At 37.2% G+C, this 9,891-nt stretch overlaps 1 non-coding gene across 1 annotated transcript; it reads right to left on the bottom strand.

Annotated features, from left to right (window-relative positions):
- Nucleotides 1-9,078: 9,078 nt before the first annotated feature.
- Nucleotides 9,079-9,151, bottom strand: TRNAG-CCC (transfer RNA glycine (anticodon CCC)). Its single transcript has one exon. It is a non-coding gene; the product is annotated as a tRNA-Gly (tRNA).
- Between the last annotated feature and the right edge of the window lie 740 nt (nt 9,152-9,891).

Below are 9,891 nucleotides of genomic sequence, written 5' to 3'. Positions count from 1 at the left end.
TAATTTGTAAGTTTTTCCTTTTCTGTCCTTGACTTTCTCAGTTAACAAGACTAGACTCATATTAAGAAACATGATTAGCCAATGTACCATCCTCACTCCCGTTAATTTGTGAGATATCTAATTACTGAGTTGTTATTAATTAGTAAAAAAAAAAATCCAGTAGCAAGTCTGAGATTTTAAAAGAGCATATTTACACATTGCTGTTGTTCAGTTGCTCAGTCACGTGAAACTCAAACTGCAGCATGCCAGGCTTCCCTGTCCTTCACTATCTCACAGAGTTTGCTCAAGCTCAGGTCCACTGAGTCGGTGATGCCATCCAACCATCTTATCCTCTGTCGCCCCTTCTCTTCCTGCCCTCTATCTTTCCCAGCATCAGGGTCTTTTCCAATGAGTAGGCTCTTTGCATCAGGTGGCCAAAGTATTGGAGTTTTTTACACGTTATATATATTTATACATTAGATATATAAGATTATATATATATTTGTATGTATACATATTTGTGTGTATATATATATATAATGTGTAAACAGATGATATATATTCTAATTGTTGAATATAATTGTGCTTATAGATTTTAGCCATTTTCTTTTGGTCTGATTAAAAGCATTCCCCAACTTGGTAACTGTTACTCTCCATAGCTAAGAAGGATTGAGACTCATATTGGCAATAATTCATTAAGTCATAGCTGATCCACAGCTAGTCTGATTTCACATGGTGGCCTGATCCACTGGATTATATTATCCACATGGGTTCAAGAGAAGCTTTTTTATTACTCCCTCCTCCTTGCTGTCCCACATCAATGACTCAATCATTACATAAATTATGCTACTCATTGCTTATAGACAAGAGAGTCAAGAGAATCTGAACATATTTTACCTAAGCATATTGCTTGTCTCAAATTAAAATAATTAGAATTCAAAAAATAATGCTATATTTATCATAGAAACTATTTTTGTAAATAGCAGAAATTTTGTCTACCACTTTGTTTTCCTTTGGATTATCAAAGAAAGTACTGAGTGATGGATATGTTCTTCCTTTAACTCATAGCCTGTATTAACACTTTGCTTCATGTGCAGAAATCCCTTAAAATCTGTGACAGGCTTACAAGTAAAAAAGCTTTATGGGCTCTGAGCAAATCAGTTTGAAATTGGAATACTTTATTTCACGTTAAGGGGGAAATGGCTTGATCTCACTGTATGTCTAAATCCTTTCTTGTTATCAAATAAATATCATGGTTTATGAATTCACAGAGGAAAAATATATTGGTGTAGAATTTTCTGCTTGAAAAGTGGAAATCACAAAGGTATAGTGTCATTCATATCTTATCAAGGGTACATGCTGTCAAAACGTGACATTACTCATGATATTAATGTTGACCAAGAGGCTGAGATGGTGTTGACAGGCTGTTCCTCAAAACCCATAACTTAGTTTAATCATGTGAAAAGTCTAAGCCCCAATTGAGGGATACTGTACAAAATTCCTGAAGAGCACTTTAAAAAATAGTCAAGATTATTAAAATCAAGGAAAGTCTGAGAAACTTTCACAACCTAGAGGAGACTAAGGAAACATGATGAGTAAATTAATGTAGTATCCAGGATAGAATCCTAGAATAAAAAAGGGACATTGTGTAGAAACTATGGAAATCTGAATAAAGCATAGACTTTAGCTAATGCTGCTGCTGCTGCTAAGTCACTTCAGTCATGTCCGACTCTGTGCAACCCCAGAGACAGCAGCCTACCAGGCTCTTCTGTCCCTTGCCAGTTCCTTCTCCAATGCATCAGAGTGAAAAGTCAAAGTGAACTATATCAGAATTGGTTCATTAATTGTGACAAAGGTACCATATTAAACTAAGATGCTAACAATAGAAGAAACTGGGTGTGGAGTACATGGGATCTCCCCTCAACTTTTCTATAAATCTACAACTATCCTAAAATAAATACTTTATTTAAAAATCCCAAGAATGAAAAACCCTAAAACTAATTCACCCTGAAACTTCAAAGAAAGGAATTGTAAGATCTCATTCCTACTTAGTCAACAATCATTGTGTTTCGGTCAGGCATATTATAGAAGGGAAGTCTAAGCATGTGCACCATTTACAGCACTGAGCCCTTTTCTGAAATGGTTAGTCTATTGGACATGATATATATGTTACTTTGATAGATGTTACTAACCAGAGAGAGAAATTATCTGTGGAGAAAGAAGAATTTAGAGCCTTTCTGTAACTATGATCTTGAGTAATTTAATATAGTGATTAAAATCAAAGTGAAATTTCTCTCTTGACTCTTCCTTTTTATAGGCCACGTGACAAGATTTACTTGTAAGGAGAAAGAAGGGCAACAGCTGAGGAGTCATGTTCTCAATGACAGCTGATTCGCCTGTGAGCAGATCTCCAAGTGTTCCTCATGCTTAACTGTACCATTTGCTGTCTAAGTTTTTTTGAGGCTTACCAAAGTGCAGGGGAATGGTAGAGAAGGGATAAATTCACTACTAAAGGTGGGCCGTCATATCCGACCTTCTAAACCCTTTGTATTTTATTTATTTTTTTTTATTACACGGTCAAGATTTGATACACATCAATCTTTTTCTTATGTAATGGTGTAGGTTTTTAGTTTCTTTTGGACTAAGATAAAGTATTTGTTTTCTATTTGGAAATTTAGAGCCTGGGAAATGAGAGGAAGCAGTATTTCCCCTTCTCTGCCCTGGTCCTTATAATAGTCTAACAAGCTCATCTACTGACCAGGCAACCACAGAGATTTATTTATCGCACATACTGATCACTTATAATATGCTAGGTGCTTTTATAATAGCACTCATTAGGCTTACTGGGTGAACAAGATGGATTTGGTTCCTGTTCTCTTGGTGTTTTGCTGGAGATGGGGGCTGTGAAAAACAGTAATCAAGTAAATGAAAGGATGGCAAATTGTCACAAGTGATAAAGAAAACCAAATGCTGTGAAAATAATTATTTGAAGTGGAGTGGACACCCATTTTTATATCTGAGGAGATGCCATTTTAGCTTAAAAAGAGACCCTTTCCTTGTACTTGATTTATACTTTTAGTTTTTCTGAAACTTAGAGCAGAAGAAGTAATGATATTATAAAATTTGCAATTATATGGAATTTAACCATTTAGAAAATGAGTCCAAAGTGTAAAATGTGTATATCCTTCAACTCTGCAATGCTAATGTTTCACAATTAGTAGTGACTCTCCACCCTGGTTGTATATTAAAATTTTTTGTGGAGATTTTATTAAATTCCTATGCCTGGGTTCAAGAAATTCTTTCTTTCAGAATTTCTTTCAGAAATTCTGATCTAATGGGTCTGGTGTGGGGGGAAGGGGCAGCAGAGCATGGGCAGCAGTATTTTTTAAAAAGCTCCATGGATAATTCTTATGTAAAGCTAGTTTTGAGAAACACTAGTCATAGTCAAACACTCATGCCTATGAACCAAGATCCTGTACAAGGGTATTATTACAGCATTGTTTTCAACAGGAAAAAGATCACAACCGAAATGCCTATCAATGAATATTGGTTAAACTGACATGGTCCGTGTGGTGTTTTTCTATGCAGTTCCATGGGATAAGGAAAGATCTGTAAGAAATGAAAATAGAATGTGATACCATATATGTAATATATCCACAAAAATCTACATAATTACCTATGCATGTATAAATACATGTCTAGGTTGATTCTTGTTCAGACAGGTGAGAAATGAGTTATGGGGACTGCAGAAATTTCAAGGGACTTCCCCAAAGGTCCAGCAGGTAAAGAATCTGCCTGCAATGCAGGAGACGCAAGGGATGCAGGCTTGATCCCTGGGTTGGTAAGACCCCCTGGAGAAGGGCATGGCAACCTACTCCAGTATTCTTGCTGGGAAAATCCCATGACAGAGGAGCCCAGCTGGCTACAATCCATGGGATTGCAAAGAGTCTGACATGACTGAAATGACTGAGCACACACAGAAAGCTCAAGCTGAGTGCTGATGGAGGGATTCGTAGAGAAAAATTAGGAAGACTACTTCCCATTACGCCTCTTCTGAACACTGAATCCGGTTATCATGATTTAGGACATGACTTGAAAGATGATGTTCTTATGCTTCTCAAAATGCTCATGGCTGTGTATATTGCAGAAGAAAGGTGATAATATAGGGGGCTTGAGATCTGCGAAGAGAAGTTACAGAGACTCACTTCTACAATTTCATTTGTTGTGATGCCCTCTTTGATGGCACTGTTCCTTCCTCTCTACTCTTTCTCATTTGTGCCTGAACTGTGGATCTTGGGGATACATACTCTCCACACACACACACACACACACACACCTTTACAAGGACATACTTACTCTTTCTCTCTCTCTCTCTCACACACACACAGCTACAAGGACACACGTACTCATACACACCTTTCTTCAGCAACCAAACATAGCCCTGAAGAATTAGATCATGTGGTCCATTCTAAAGGAGATCAGTCCTGGGTGTTCTTTGGAAGGAATGATGCTAAAGCTGAAACTCCAGTACTTTGGCCACCTCATGTGAAGAGTTGACTCATTGGAAAAGACTCTGATGCTGGGAGGGATTGGGGGCAGGAGGAGAAGGGGACGACAGAGGATGAGATGGCTGGATGGCATCACTGACTCGAGGGATGTGAGTTTGAGTGAACTCTGGGAGATGGTGATGGACAGGGAGGCCTGGTGTGCTGCGATTCTTGGGATCACAAAGAGTCGGACACCACTGAGTGACTGAACTGAACTGAACTGAACTGAAGAGCTTCTTACTACTTATTAAAGGACATGAGTTTTGAATGCTTATAATATTCTCTAGGAGTGAAAGAGAAGAAGAGACTTGGGAGTTTTGAAGTATTAGAGAATGAAATGACAAAAAATTGTAATAAGAGTTGTAATGGACTTAGCTCTTGGACTTTTATTTTTTGATGTTTTAGAGAAAGAGAAATGAATAAAATGTAGAAACGATTGTTTGGGCTGGATTTCTTTAACTGACACGACTGAAGTGACTTAGCAAGCATGCATGCATGCATTGAGAAGGAAATGCCAACCCACTCCAGTATTCTTGCCCCGAGAATCCCGGGGACAGAGGAGCCTGGTGGGCTGCCATCTATGGCGTTGCACAGAGTTGGACACGACTGACGCGACTTAGCAGCAGCAGCCTCAATGCTCAGTGTTGTGGCTGATTTATATTAGATGCTCAAAATTTACAATGAATAGATAATTTTGGATAACAACATGTAATAATTAAATGAGTTTTATTTGAAACCACAAGGAAAAACAAATTGACTTTTATAAAGTCTGTTTAATTAAAAATGTGTCAACTAGCAAGTGAGTAAATGCAATCAACCTTCAGCAGAATTTTTGGATTTCTGTTTTATATTAAGGCTTGGAGCTATTTTGGTACACTTATTTGTTAGGTATAGGTTATATTGTTGCTAAATTCAGAGTCAAATCTTTCCTTAAGCCATAGACAGAGAGTAGAGATTTACTTTGTATTCCTGTTTTGATGATAATACAGTATATAGAGCCTATTATATGTATTACTATGAACTGGGTTTATAGCAAGCTGTTCTTAAAGAGGAATTATCACTTTAGACATAGAATGGGTAAAAATGGTATTACTTATGAGTCTTGAAAAACTGTGTGTTCAGTTACTAAGTCATGTCTGACTCTCTGCAACCCCATGGGCTGCATCATGCCAGGCTCCCCTGTCCTTCACTGTCTCCAGGAGTTGCAATCAAATTAGGTAAAAAATATATTCTCAGGAAATTTTATTCAACAAACATTAAATATTTACTGTGTCTTGTATACCATCCCGGGCACTCTGAATACAGTTGTGAGCAAACACTGAGGTTATAGTCTGTTGAGGGAGAAAAGCACTGGTGCATCACCCATGTAAGTCTAAAATTATACTGAGATGGGTATTTGAAACAGTATATAAGTGGGGTTAAGAGAAGATGGAGTTGGAAAAACTTGAGGCTATCAGTGAAGTCTTCCCTCAGGAAAGGATAATTGGATTGAGAACAGGAAGAAAGGCAGTAATACATGAAGGGAGCAGGGATGAAGATTCTAGCCAACAGAAATGGCAGTGCACAAGCCATCTTAACAAGAGTTGCCATACACAACAATAAAGTATCTGTATAAATAAATATTAAAGCAAATGAAAAAAATTAAATGGGGGTTACCATTAAAAAGAAATTGAAGGTGGCCCCATCAATTGTCCTTCAAAACAAATCAAAAAGACATTGGAATTTCAAAGATTCGCCTTCTTAGCTGAGTCTGTATCTGCAAAGTAACTTAGAAATCCCATCTGTCCAGCCAACTAGAATAAAAGTAGGTGACAGAAAACTCAGAGAAATCTTGAGAATGCAAAGTGTGTAATGGATTTTGCCTATCTTTCTTCTTATGGAAAGGAGGTGAAAGTGAAAGTTACTCAGTTGTGTCCTACTCTTTGTCCATGGAATTCTCCAGGCCAGAATGCTGGAATGGGTAGCTGTTCCCTTCTCCAGGGGATTTTCCCAACCCAGGGATCAAACCTGGGTCTTCTGCATTGCAGGTGGATTATTTACCACCTGAGCCACCAGGAAGGCTCTATGGAAAGGTAATATTCCTCCAGCTTCATAGCAAGGACTTTGAAAAAGACACATTGACCTCATCAGCTCCCAAAACTCAATGTGTTTTCTTGCCTCCTACCAATTATTTTGCCCAAGTAGTCAGAAAGATTTTGTGTGTGTGTGCATGTGTGTTCCCTGAAGACATAATTCCTGAGAAGCATAGATAATTATTTTACATTTCCCCACATATAGGGACCATTAAAAGTTTTTAGTAAAGTCTTGTTGAATTAGAACGGAATTTGTTGTCATAACTCCCTTATACAACCCTGAAGAAAATCTGTTAATTGAGTACAATTGGCTCTTCATATCCATGGATTCTGAATCCTTGGATTCAACCAACTGTGGGTCAAAAATATTTGAAAAAAAATTCCAGAAATTTCCAAAAAGCAACATTTTTGGAGAAGTAAATGGCAACCCTCCTCAGTATTCTTGCTTGGTAAATCCCATGGGTAGAGGAGCCTGGTGGGCTACAGTCAATGAATTCACAAAAGAGTCTGACATGACTTAGCCACTAAACAACACAGCAACAATTTACATAGCATTTCCGTTGAATTAGGTATTATAAGTAATCTAGAGGTGATTTAAAATATATGGGAGGATGCTCACAGGTCATATGAAAATTGTTGTTGTTCAGTCATTAAACTGTGTCTAACTCTTTGTGACCCTATGGACTGCAGCACACCAGGCTGTAGTATATGCAAATAACACGCCCTTTTATAGGAGACTGGAGCATCCACAGAGTTTGGTATCTTTGGAGAAGGAGAGGTTCCCGAATCATTCTCCCTTGGAGACTGAAAGATGACTGTATGTAGTAAACAATAATTGTGAAAATTTTAATTTCTCCATATGAAGTGTCCTGTTCATTTGTGATAAGTATTTTTTGGTGTAACAAAGTACTATTTTAGCTTTAGAAGTTTGCCTCAATTTCCTTTGTTATGCCTCTTTAGGTAAAATAAGAATTAGCTTGAATGTGTGAAGAATTACTGTGTGTATGTGTGTGGGTAAAAAGCACAATGTTAATAATAGTTATTTCTGAGTGATAAAAGTATAAATGAGTTTCCTTTTGCTAATGTATATTTTCTATTTTTCTTCTGTGGTTGCAGTTTGTTTTTATAATACATAAATGATAAAATAATTCAAAAAGCTAACAATAAGGATTTGATATTGGTACAATACAAAGAATTCACATAAAAGCCCACTTGTTAAACTTTCAATTAAGATTCAGGAATTTTTCCCTTTTATGCTTATATAGCTAAGTTCATGTCTGTGTGATGATTATATGAAAACTTGCCGATGACAGGCACTTGGAATAAAGGGGCTTCACCTAATTCCATGCCCCAACAGCTACTTATCTGGATTTTAGATGACATATCCACAAGGCCCCAATATTTGCTTATTATAGCTCTTCTATCACCTACAATTTATTTCCTTGCTTGAGCTTTGTCTATAAATTACAATCCACATTTGGTGAGTGAGAATTGTATGGAGATCGTATCTTCTTATTGGCTTTTCCCACTTAACAAATTGAATAAAAAGTAGAGTTCATGTTTTTGAGTCTCTCAAGCCTTCATAAGTAGCATGCATTAAATCATCCACTTCTCCAATCACAATTCGCCCCAACAGGAATAAGACTGTATCTGTGATTTATTTAGGTAATGATTGTGTAGTTCATATAGCCCAACCTCAAAGCTAAAGCAAGCAATGAACTGTTGAATTATTTCTCCATGAGAATATTAACTAGGGAAGTCTGGTTTACTTCTAAGGAAGGAGGGAAGAAAGAAAGGAAGGAATAGAGGAAAGAAGGAAGTTACCATTGACAGTTATTTTAGTTTTAGAGAGGCTTAAATACAAAATGAGAGAAATTGATAAGGTACCATCCATCATCTCTTTTTACTGCAAAGTTCTATGAATTTTGCTTGTGAACAGCATTATTATAGTGGCCATCTGTTGATAGTTATTGTGTATCATCTTCATCAAAACTTGCAACAATTTTGAGGTAGAGATTTATCCTACTATCCATTTTACAGACCAAAAGACTCAGCAAGGTAAGGTAATGTACCAGTTACACACAGTAAAAGTGTCAAAAACAGAAATAGAACCTGGTTTTGATAATTAAAAGCCTAAGCTCTTAACTATTGCTTCCCACTGACTGAGAGAAGAGAAATTACATGTGAAAACCTATGTGGATTACACATCAGCTGTCCAGTTATGTTAGAATTAAATCTTATTGATCCATTTCAATGCTATGTTTCAGAAGAGAGACTCAAAGAGGGAAAATAACTACCCGAAGGCTAGAGACGCCAATGTCTGAGAAACCTTGGGAGTACTGGAAAACACAAAGTGGAACAGAGTATACAGTAGTGACAGGATCATACTCCTGGCATATTTTTTAATGCTTTAATGAATGGGAGTGTGCATTTTATTTTTATTTATTTATCGACTCACCATGAGGCATGTGGGATCTGAGTTCCCCAGCCAGGGATCAAACCTGTGCCCTCTGCATTGGGAATGCAGAGTCTTAACCACTGGACCACTAGGAAATTCTCCTGGCATTTATTATCCAGAGAAAAACATTTATGGGATCTTTCAATAATGGAATTATGACCTATGGAACTTGCAAGATAAACTCCTAACATTGTTCAACAAGGTGGATTTGACCTAATTCCCACCTGCCTCCCTTCACTGCTTTTATCTTTGCATGTAACGCTGTAGTCATAGTGACCATTCCACCTTAGGGGTCTATTTTGTTGTATGTAGGCTGTTCTTGCTGTATCTTTGCATGCAATACTTTTCCACACACCTTTTCATGCCAGTCTCCTGGGATCACTGAGATGTCAGTCTTTAGTGTTACCTCTTTAGAAAGACCTTCCCCAGTCATGTTATCATAAGGAGTCCCTATTTCAGTCATTATCTAGGCCAGTATTTGATTTTCCTCATAGCCTTTATAAATTTCACATTTTATAATTTGTCTTCTAATGTATTTTAGGAAGTGTGCTGCTCCATGAGATCAGGGACGCATCTGTCTGGTTCTACAGCAAACCTCAAGCTCTCAACTCATAGTAAGTTCAAAACAAGTATTTATTTATTGAATGAATGAATAAATAAGTGAGTGGTATGGGTTTTGGCATTGGTTAATTATAATTAAATGATTCAGGCAGTTTGCAGCTCTAATTTTTGAGAGCTTGGAAGAACTTGGATAGCTAGATTAGAAGGCACTGAACAGAGAATTGACTATCAGAACCCATTCTGAGATGGTAAAGACTTTGACATTATTTAGTGG

Source organism: Bos mutus, chromosome 2 (genome assembly GCF_027580195.1).
Source record: "Bos mutus isolate GX-2022 chromosome 2, NWIPB_WYAK_1.1, whole genome shotgun sequence".
NCBI classification, from domain to species: Eukaryota; Metazoa; Chordata; class Mammalia; order Artiodactyla; family Bovidae; genus Bos; species Bos mutus.
Note: the sequence above shows the minus strand (reverse complement) of the source record. Positions and strands in the feature narration are given on the sequence as shown.